Source organism: Convolutriloba macropyga, chromosome 12 (assembly GCF_964194025.1).
Source record: "Convolutriloba macropyga chromosome 12, txConMacr16.3, whole genome shotgun sequence".
NCBI classification, from domain to species: Eukaryota; Metazoa; Xenacoelomorpha; order Acoela; family Convolutidae; genus Convolutriloba; species Convolutriloba macropyga.
In genome coordinates, this window is record NC_134479.1 from 45,046,218 (window position 1) to 45,057,372 (window position 11,155).

Genomic DNA, 11,155 nt, shown 5'->3' on the forward strand with positions numbered 1-11,155 from the left:
TTAATATAAGAAGACAGCACAGAACATTTTTTGGCAAAATTTTTTTGAAAAATTTTTGGCTGTTAGAATTTTCAATCATAAATTGAAAATGTTACCCCGAGTGCATTACTCAAAATTCCCTCAACTGTTAAATTATTTGGGTCACATCAGGCATTTTTATGACTATTTGACCAAAAGTTTTTTATCAATTAATTCTTTAAATTTGTTTAATTGCTCTTAAACTGAAATTGTAACAAATTTTATAGAGATGTGTTTTTGTGTTTTTTCTCATGCAATGTTTTTGTTCGACAGTTTTTACGTCGGGATGAAATGCTGAAATTACCATACCTTAGTTTTCAACGACCCAAGGTTCTTGTACAGTTATAACCGTCTATGAAGAGCACTGCTAGCAGTAACTAGGACAACCGACCTTTAAATGTTTTGTGTAATTTTTTGAAGTAATTCTTCAGATTCATCCGCCGTTAAAAATCCGTACAACCAAATGATTTTGTCTGTTTGGGCTCAATCTGATTTCTTCCAGCCTTGTAACCGATGTTTGTAGGTTATGTTTTTTAAAATTATAGTAAAACTATGTATCAAGGTGAAAAACTTTGGATAAAAAAGTTTCGTATTTGAATTTTTAGTTTTCAAAAGTTTTCCTCATATTTTTCATATTTTACACAAATTCTCACATTTTTTTGTGTTCCCAAAGTTAACTGATGAGAGGGATGTGAACATTATGCGCGATCACACATTACCTAACCTTATCGTATAAACCCAGTATGATTATAATAGTAAATCAACGACCATGTTAACATCGAACATCAGCCGTGATAATTTTTTAAGTCTGTGAGCTTCATATCAAGTCTCATGGGCTGTTAAGGTATGGCCATGACCAGCTAGGCACAAATGAGCTGCATTTAACCTTTAAATGTCAAGTGGTTTTTTTTCTGTGACTTGTTTTCCGAAGCCTGCGTGTCTTAGTATATTGGCATGAATCCTGGAACAGATTTTTGACATGTGTTAATTAAAAAAAATATAATCGTGCTATTTTATTCATTTCTTTGTCGCCTTAAGAGCAAAGCTTTGAAAATTTCGTTTTTCAAGTTCGATGTCCTCAGGTTTTAAGGTATTGTTGTCGCAATTTTTGAATTCTCTGAGAAATAAATTACTTCACACTTAATGTGGCAACAACAATGAACCCTCTTTTTTTCAAAAGGGAAAAATAGTTCTAAGATTGATTTTATCAATTCAACCTAAAATAAGGGTCAATATATTGGCTCAATTTATATTTATTTTTTTTACCCAGCTCCGAATTTTATCCCTGATCTTACTTGTTTGTTTTTGACGCTTTCAATGCTTCAGAAAAGCAACAAAAAAATAGGGTTTTGAAGTTTTGTTTCAAGCGTGATTAAAAAGGTTGAGAAAAGTTAGAAATGCTCTGGCAGCCCCGGAAAAAAATCAATCAGTGGAAGATTTACACAATTATTGGCTTACTGGGTAGAATTAGCTGAACTATTGTCAAGAATGCGTTGAAAATTAAGTTCATAAGGCGGATAATTATATGATTTATCCTCTCATTTGTTTTCAGCGGTTTTAATTCTTACATATTTTTCGGGAAAAAATTAGTCGAGTTTGTAGGCATGATTTTTCTGTACTCTTTAAGTGAATAATTAACCAAACAAGAGAATGGAAATAGATTTGAATTCAGCATGAAAAAATGTAGCTTGAGAAAGCAAAAAAGTATGATAATTAAATTATGATATCAATTGGTAGTCTTTTATATACATTCTGATTGGTAGCGGTGACCAAACTCGTTAAATTTTTTTATAGTTTTCACGTCGATTCCTCTAGACGCAATTATTATTCCAGCAATAACGTGCGCCTTTACACTGAGAGTTTGCGGTACATTCCACTGCCCGTTCTCCCCAGTCAAACGCATCCCGTTCCCACAGTTCAGGTAGTTGTTGTCTCTGTTGGAAGAAGTCATTTTGTGTTCGTCTGTACGGACTGTTGTCGGATCGCCTGGCGTAGTAGTCGGCGTGAGCAACCGCAACCATCAGGGCAAGGAGTGCAATTTTCCACAGCATATTTGATAGTTGGTTATTCGAGTTTTGTGTTCACAGTTCTGAAACAGAGAGGATACAGGAATATTACGAAAAACTGGGATCATATTTGGTTGATTGGGGGTAAACACTCTTTGTTATTGTTTACCCCTGTTTATGCCATTTGAGAAAAGATCACGGCAAGGCAAGCAAATTCGATACTTGTCCCAGTATTCTGATTAATGCGGAGAGAAAAATTTAAGCGCATCTCGTATGCCTAATAAAGAACACATGCATATTTGGGGCAGAATCTACTTCCAGACCCCCCCCCCCCCCACACACACACACACATTCGGAGTGCGGACTAATTGGGGTTCTAATTTCGGGGTTTTTTCCATAATAGCCCCCGCCCCCCAGCTTTGTGGTCAGACTAACTATACCCCCCCCCCCCCCGAATGATAGTAACTATACCATTACGGTATATTAAGAAAAATTTAAGTGCATCTCGTATGCCTAATAAAGAACACATGCATATTTGGGGCAGAATCTACTTCCAGACCCCCCCCCCCCCCCACACACACACACACATTCGGAGTGCGGACTAATTGGGGTTCTAATTTCGGGGTTTTTTCCATAATAGCCCCCGCCCCCCAGCTTTGTGGTCAGACTAACTATACCCCCCCCCCCCGAATGATAGTAACTATACCATTACGGGGGCTATGATTTCATGGGGGACTATAATGGGAAGGACCCCTAATATCATGCTAAAATATCCACTTGAAGCTTTGTCCTGTCGTTTACAACACATACTGAGTTTAATTAACGAGATCTATTGGACTTGAATTGATATAAAATGGAAATTAACAACTTTTACAACAATAGTGATGCAACACTTGTCCCCTGGTATCTATTATAGATCACTTTGTTTTCTATCTTGGCACGAGATACAATAAACGGCAATTGGAAATGTTGAAATCTGTCATCAGGATTTGGTCGAAAGCTGTCATGAGATTTTCTTCGTTTATCTAGATAAGATTTGAATTAGAACTTATCAAGATTCACCATGAAATGTTGGTATTTTAAGTTCTTGGCAGCATGTTTCAACATTTTTCAGATATCTCAAGATCATGCATATTTTATCGAGGTTTATCAAGTTTCGAATCTTTTTATCAAGTTGGGGGATCAATCCTCCTCTTTAGGTGATTTGATATTTATTTATTTATTTATTTATTTATTTATTTATTTATTTATTTATTTTTTTTTTATTTATTTGTTTATTTATTTATTTATTTATTTATTTATTTATTTATTTATTTATTTATTTATTTATTTACCCAGGTTGAGGTCCAGACCCAAATTTTCGTCTGATCAGACTTTCCAGACCGAAATTATCTCTGATCAGTTTTTCCAGACGGAAATTCAATCTGATCAGACTTTCCAGACCCAAAATACCTCTGATCAGACTTTCCAGACACAAAAGGTCTCTGATCAGACTTTTCAGACCGAAGGTGTTCTGATCAGACCATCTTCAGACCATGGTCCAGACTCAAATTCAGACCATTGCCCAGACCTTAATCAGACTATGATCAGTCCGCTCGAAGAAGTTATGATCAGACCCAGTTGCGCTCGAAGCATTTATGGTCAGATCCAGTTGCGCTAGCAGCCATTTATGATCAGACTGAAGTGCGCTCGAAACCAGTTCTGATCAGACTCAAGTGCGCTCGAAATAGTCTGATCAGAGAAAAGTTTTACTTATGAAAAAATCTCCTAGTTTTGCTATAATATATTCTTTTCATAAACTCTGATGTTTGCAGTATTTAAATCATCTAAGGAAAAATCAATTATAAAAAAATTGCTAAAGGAAACGAAACCCAACTGTTGAGAACAAATTTTATTTAGTGTACAATTTAGTGTACATTTCTGACTCAATGGAGGAGTTTAGACAGCTTTCCATTTGAAACATCGTGGTCTCCAGGTGATCAAAGTTTCTTCTGGAGGGGTCCCGTCTATGCTATCAGCTGGACTCCTTTTTTTTCTGATCAGAGCTATCGGACTTATGATGGATCTCTGATCAGAACGCTGCTTTGTGGCTGCCGCTTGGCCGAGCATACATCTCTCAGTAATAAAAAATACAAAAAAAATGAAAAAAAAATGCGCTCGAAATGGACCCTGATCAGACCCAATTGCGTTCGAAAACATTTCTGATCAGACCCAAGTGCGCTCGAAGAGGTTATGATCAGACCCAATTGCGGTCGAAGTCGCCTCTGATCAGACAAAAGTGCGCTCGAAGAGGTTATGATCAGACCCAATTGCACTCGAAGTCGGCTCTGATCAGACCCAAGTGCGCTCGGATCCGCCTATGATCAGACTTTTTAGACCAAATCGACCAATGATCAGACCATTTCCAGACCATCGTCCAGACTGTAGTGCGCTTGAACTTCCTTTCAGACCCTTTAAATTCGGTCTGGGAACACACGGGTGTGCGCTCGACTGGGTCTGATCATAAACCAATTTGGGTCTGGACCTCAACCTGGGGATTCTTTAAGTTAGCACGTTTCGCTATCTTTTTTTCACAACGTTTCACAACCTCAAGTTTTTGATTGTTGCTAATCAGTTTTGAAACTTTTGTTTCTTGTCTGACAGTTGAAGCTGTTCTTTCCAGCAATTTCTCGATGCGTTTTAAACAAAAGAGCTCTTGTGGACTGAAAATTTCACCAGTTTCTCGGTTGATGGGTTTGCTTCATCGTTCATAAAACTGTTGAAAACTGTGCAGAGGCTTCCCATGTTAAAATCTATATCGGAGTAGCAAAAATTATATAACATTTTTGATTGCAACTGATTAAATTGTGAAATCATAGTAGTAACATTAAACAATAGATGACTTGTCTAAGAGTTCCCACTATTTTTGTTTTTATTCAACACCGGTTACATGACAAAATACCCAATGCCAAAATACCCAAGTTGCCAAAATACCCAATACCATTGTACCCAATTTATTCCGTTTGATCTTTTCGTTCGATAATCCCATTACAAATTAGCACTCAAATTTACAAGCTTAATTTCTCGCAGTTAGGTTGATAGTTTAGCCAAATGCACAAGCTAAATATTATGCTAAATAAGCGTTCTGATAGTTTCAACGTTAGAATAAAATATTGGGTATATTTTGGGTATTTTGTCACATTGGGTAATTTGGCATTGGGTATTTTGTCCTGACACCTCCACACCATAGAGCTTAAAAAACGAAACAAATTTTGTTGTGCTGACACTTTTTGTGAGAAAAATCTTGTCTCCATCTTAAAAAATACCGATTCACTATGCCTGTAGAAGATTCAGACTGCAACAGAACAACATCAAGATTTTTTTTTGCTAAATTAAAGCTTTTTGGCCGAATTTTGCAGCTCAGAGTTTCCATACTGTTCAAATCATTTTCTAAAATGCAGAATATGTAATAGGAGCCTTAACTGCATAATAACTGGTGTTCTAGTCACAAATTCAATTGGTTCCTCCTTATAAACAAGAACGTCAGATTCTCCCAGCTGTTCTTCTAATCATATATTCATAGCTTACATCTTTGTAACATTTCTTATTTTCTTAGAGCAGCAGTAACTGTATATTCTGATCAAACTAAATTCTGCATTTTCGATGTTGTTTTATACACTTTCCAGACCGTCAGTGCAGACCCCAGTGATTCCGGAATTTGTATCGTGTAAGATCTGATAAGATGCTGACTAAGAATTTTAATCGTGTAAGATCTTGTAAGATCTTACACGATAAAAATCTTTAGTCAGCATCTTACATGATAAAAATTCTGCTGACAAGAATTTTTATCGTGTAAGATCTGATAAGACAACTTACAAGATAAAAATTTGCCTGATCAGAATTTTTATCGTGTAAGATCTGATAGGACGTCTTATGAGAAAAAAAATCCGCTTATCAGAATTTTTATCGTGTAAGATCTGATAAGACAGAATTTTTATCGTGTAAGAGCTTACAAGAGGAATTTTTATCGTGTAAGATCTGAGAAGACAGAATTTTTATCGTGTAAGAACTTACAAGAGGAATTTTTATAGTATAAGATCTGAGAAACTTCTTATCAGATCTGATAAGAAGATGCATCCCCTTACAGGCTATTAGCAAGATGGCTTTGTCAGAAATTTGTCAGATCTTACACGATAAAAATTTCATAATCACTGGGGGAAGACAAGAGTACAGAACTCTTCAGTATAGCCGTTTAAAGAGCTATAAAAAAGGAAAAAAGAAAGTATATGGCCGTGGGAGACTCCTTGGTCTGTAGAAAACTTTCGGAGAGACTTTTGCGTTAAAAAATAAAAGGCGTTAAAAATTAAAAAAAAATTAAAAATTAAAAATTTCATACTTGTTGGTTGTTCGTAATAAGAGTGTGAAAAGTCTGTTGGTTGACCGTACTTAGACAATGAAAAGACCGTGGGTTAACAGTACTATGAGTATGAAAAACCGTAGGTTAACCTAGCAAAAGATTTTTGGTCGACTATAATAGTGAGTTTGACTGTGTAATTATTGTACTGACGTTAACCCACATCTCAGCCTTAATGGTATTTCTTTATCCAAGTTCGAAATCCATGGCTCAATAACAAAACTCTCCAGCAGAAACATGAGTAAATCTGAGTAGACTGGCATTACGAGTTAACATAGAGACTCAAAACAAGTAAGGAAAATTTACAGAACGAAGGGGTAGAGGAACGAGAGAGGAGAGTGAGGAAGAAGTAAATTTAAATTGCCAAATTTCTCCTAATTCTGCCGTAAATTTTTTGTACTTGTGTACGTGGACAATAGTGATAATTTCCTTAGTTGTAAACCTTTGTTGTTCACTTTGTAGATAAAACTACACCCAAAAAGATTAGAGCTTACAAATTGTAATCTTTGTGAGCCACCTTCTTAGGTAATTATGAGCAACGCAGCGTAGGTGAAGCCCGCAATTTTTTTTAGAATTTCGCGAATTGTATAACTGAAGTCCGCCAATTGTTTACTTTAACTCTGAAGATTTTTCTTTATTATTTAATGGATTTTTGTAGAAGCTATATTTCAGATTAATAAAGTAAATGAATAAGGGTAGGTTCCTCAAACTTTTATAATTCACCTATCGTTTGTTTGCAGTTCAATGATTTCCCCATTATTCACACACAAACACACACACACACACACACACACACATACACAAACACACGCACAACTTAATTGACACACACACACACGCATACACACATAAACACATACACGCAAACACCTTTACTGACACACATACACACACAAACAGACACTCACTTTCACTGACACGCACATACAAATAAACACCCATTCACTTTTGCTGACGCGCACACACACAACGCATACACGCAATTACACTTAGACTGTTGGTTGATCATAATAAAAGTATGAAAATACGGTTGTTAGACCAAAATAAGAGTATGAAAAACTGTTGGCTCACCGTCCTAAGGTGATGAAAAAACCGTTGGTTAACCGTGCCGAGAGTATGAAACGACCATTGGTTGACAGTAACTAGAGTATGAAAAGACTGTGGGTTGCGCTAGCGAAAGACTTGAGGTCGGCTTAAGTTGTAAGTTTAACTATGCAATGATTATACGGAAATTAACCAACACCTCAGCTTTAATGGTCTTTTTATAATCCAATTTGACACCCTTGGCTTATTAACAAAACTCTCGGAGAGAAACATAAGTGTTTCTAGGGAAGACAGACTTTAAAAGTTAACATAGTGATTCAAATCAAATAAAAAAAAATACACATCAAATGGGTAAAAAACGAGAGAGGATTGAAAACTAGGTAAATTTTAATCGAGAGAGCAACACACAACACACACACACTACACACAATTTGACTATTTGCCAAAATTAGCCTAGTTCGTCCTTAAAATTTTACTTACCTGTGTCTAGTTAGTCCATAAACTAGTTATTTTAATTCTGAAAATTTAGTTACTTTAGTTTTTATTATTTAATGGATTTTTGTGGAAGCTATATTTCAGACTAAAAAAATTAATAAATTAGTGTAGTTTCCTCAAAAATTTATAATTCACCGATCGATTGTTTGCAGTTCAAAGAATTCCCCATTATTCACACACACACACACACACAAACGCAAACACGCAGCGATCGTTGGTCAATCAAAATAAAAAAAAAAAAATTTTGTTGGTTGACCGTAATAAGAATATAAAAAGACCGTGGGTTGACCTGGAAAACAATATTATGTCATTTTTTAGTAGTGAGATCGACTTTAGTAATTATGGCAGGGCACCACCCCACTTCAGGGCTTTAAAATTCTTTTCATATGGTCGCCTCCTGAAATATGACTTACTTTTATGCAGCGGAGCTTTCTAAAGTATGGAATACATGATGTGTATCTTGTATATACTTTCCCTCTTTAAAACCAATGGCATCCCAGAAAAACTCTCGGAGAGGAGCAGAGTAATTTTGGGAAAACGATCATCCGATTCAACACATTAACTCATCGCAAATAAGGGAAAATTACAGGATAAGTTGAAGAGATACGAGAGAGGAGCGTGAAGAAGAAGTAAAAATAGCTTGAGAGAGAGCAAAACACACACACACACACACGCACACACACACAGGCACGCACGCACGCACGCACGCACGCACACACACACACAGACACACAAACTCACGTTCACATTCACTGACACACTCATACACAAAAACAAACACCCATACACTTTCACTGACGCCCACATTCAAACAACGCGCACACACGCAAACACGCAGCGATCGTTGGTCAATCAAAATAAAAATATGAAAATTTTGTTGGTTGACCGTAATAAGATTGTAAAACGACCGTGGGTTGACCTGGAAAACGATTTTATGTCATTTTTCAGTAGTGAGATCGACTTTAGTAATTATGGCAGGGCACCACCCCAATTCAGGGCTTTAAAGGTCTTTTCATATGGTCGCCTCCTGAAATATGACTTACTTTTTTGCAGTGGAGCTTTCTAAAGTATGGAATACATGATGTGTATCTTGTATATACTTTCCCTCTTTAAAACCAATGGCACCCCAGAAAAAATCTCGGAGAGGAGCGGAGTAATTTTGGGAAAAACGATCATCCGATTCAACACATTGACTCATCGCAAATAAGGGAAAATTACAGGATAAGTTGAAGAGATACGAGAGCGGAGCGTGAAGGAGAAGTAAAAATAGCTTGAGAGAGCAAAACACACACACACACTACACAGACACAGGCACACCACAATTTCTTGCAAACCTCTTTCTATAAAACTGAGCTGTTTCCTGGAGGATACTAGGGAAAATATTATCAGCTCAGTTCACGACTTTGAAAATATACCACTGTCATTTACCACTGTTTTATTGACTATATGTCAACCCATCCAGTGTAGCTGAGCGAAATCAGAAGTGAAGTAGTCAAAACACTTGTACGAGTCCAAATTTAAACTCGCCTGTAACCCCCCTTCAATTTATATACACTTTTGGGGCGCAAAAATTTCTCTTTATAGAAATGCCTGTTGAATGCTTTGGATTGTAGAGGAGACGGTTACCATTATATTAGATAGTTTGAGGTCGTCTGTGATCAATAACTTCCTCTTAGCGAACTTTTGTTCATAGCAAAATAAGTTTTTCCACAGAATTTCTAAAACGAAATCTTTATTTCGTTGTTCTGATTTATAACGTCCTTTCCAGGTCTACCCATTTGTCAATTGTTCCGCACTGGTCAACTCTTCTTAAAGAGTGCTTGAAAGGATTTTTCTCCAGCCTAATAAGTGTAATGATAAGATCTTTGGCCATAATAAGAATATGAAAATATAACGTTGGTTGTTCGCAAAAAGAGTATGAAATGTCCATTGGCTAACCGTACTTAGACAATGAAAAAAAACATGGGTTGACAGTACTATGAAAAAACGAACCGTGAAATGGCCGCAATTAGGGTATGGAAAGACCGTGGGTTAACCTAGCAAAACATTTTAGGTCAATTTTAGTAGTAAGCTTGACTATGTAATTAATGTACGGAAATAAACCCGCACCTCGGCTTTAATGGCTTTTTAAATCCCACTTTGAAATCTTGTTCTCAGTAACAAGTTTCTCGAGAAGAAACATGACTAACTATGGGAAGACTGACTTTAATTATAGTGACTGAAAACAAATAAAAAAATGCAGATCAAAGGGGTAAAAGAACGAGAGAGGAGAGCGAGGAAGAAGTAAATTTAATTTGCCGAATTTCTCCTAAATCTGCCATAAAATTTTTCTTACCTGTGTATGTGGACAATAGTGATAATATTTCGTAGTTGTAAACCTTTGTTGTTCTGTATGTAAATAAAACTACACCCGATAAAGATTAAAGATTATAAATTGTTATTGAGCCACGTTCTTAGGTAATTATAAGCTACGGAGTGTAAAATAAGCTCCCAAATTGTGTAATTAAAATTCGCAACTTGTGTAACTGACGTTCACAAACTAGTGAATTTAATTCTGAATTTTTTAAATTACTTAGTGGATATTTGTAGAAACTATATTTCAGAAGAAAGTAATAAAAGAAAAAAGACGCGTTTCTCAAAATTTTAAGTTTCACCAATCGGTTGTTTGCGAGTCAACGACTTCCCCAGCCTTCAGACACAGACCTTAACTGACACACACATGCACAGAAAAACACAGACATATATACAAAAAACAAACTCACACTTACCTTCATTGACACATTCATAGACACACACAAACACACATACACATTCACTGACACAAACGTAAACGCAAATACACACAGGAGAACAAGCAGAGACCGTCGGTTGACCGTAAAAAGTGCATGAAAAGGTCGTTCGTTGACTGTAATAAGAGAATGAAAAGATCGTTAGTTGACCGTAATAAGAGAACGAAAAGACCGCTGGTTAACCATAATATGAGTATGAAGAGACCAAAGGCTGATCGTAGTAAACATGTGAAAAGACCGTGGGCTGACCTAGCAAACGACTTTAGGTCAACTTTAGTAGTCAGACTGACTATATATAGTATTTAGGGTACAAAAATTACCCACTTCTAGCCTTTAATGATCTTTTTATCGCTAGCCCACTGGAACACGGCTACTTTTAAGCAGCAGTGTTTTCTAAAATATAGAAGGCA

General features: G+C 36.3%; 1 long non-coding RNA gene across 1 annotated transcript; it reads right to left on the reverse strand.

Annotated features, from left to right (window-relative positions):
- Positions 1-1,661: 1,661 nt before the first annotated feature.
- LOC142350673 (uncharacterized) lies at positions 1,662-10,705 on the reverse strand. The gene is made up of 2 exons (XR_012760893.1): positions 10,292-10,705; positions 1,662-2,107 (listed from the first exon to the last, which is right to left on the reverse strand). It is a non-coding gene; the product is annotated as an uncharacterized LOC142350673 (long non-coding RNA).
- Between the last annotated feature and the right edge of the window lie 450 nt (positions 10,706-11,155).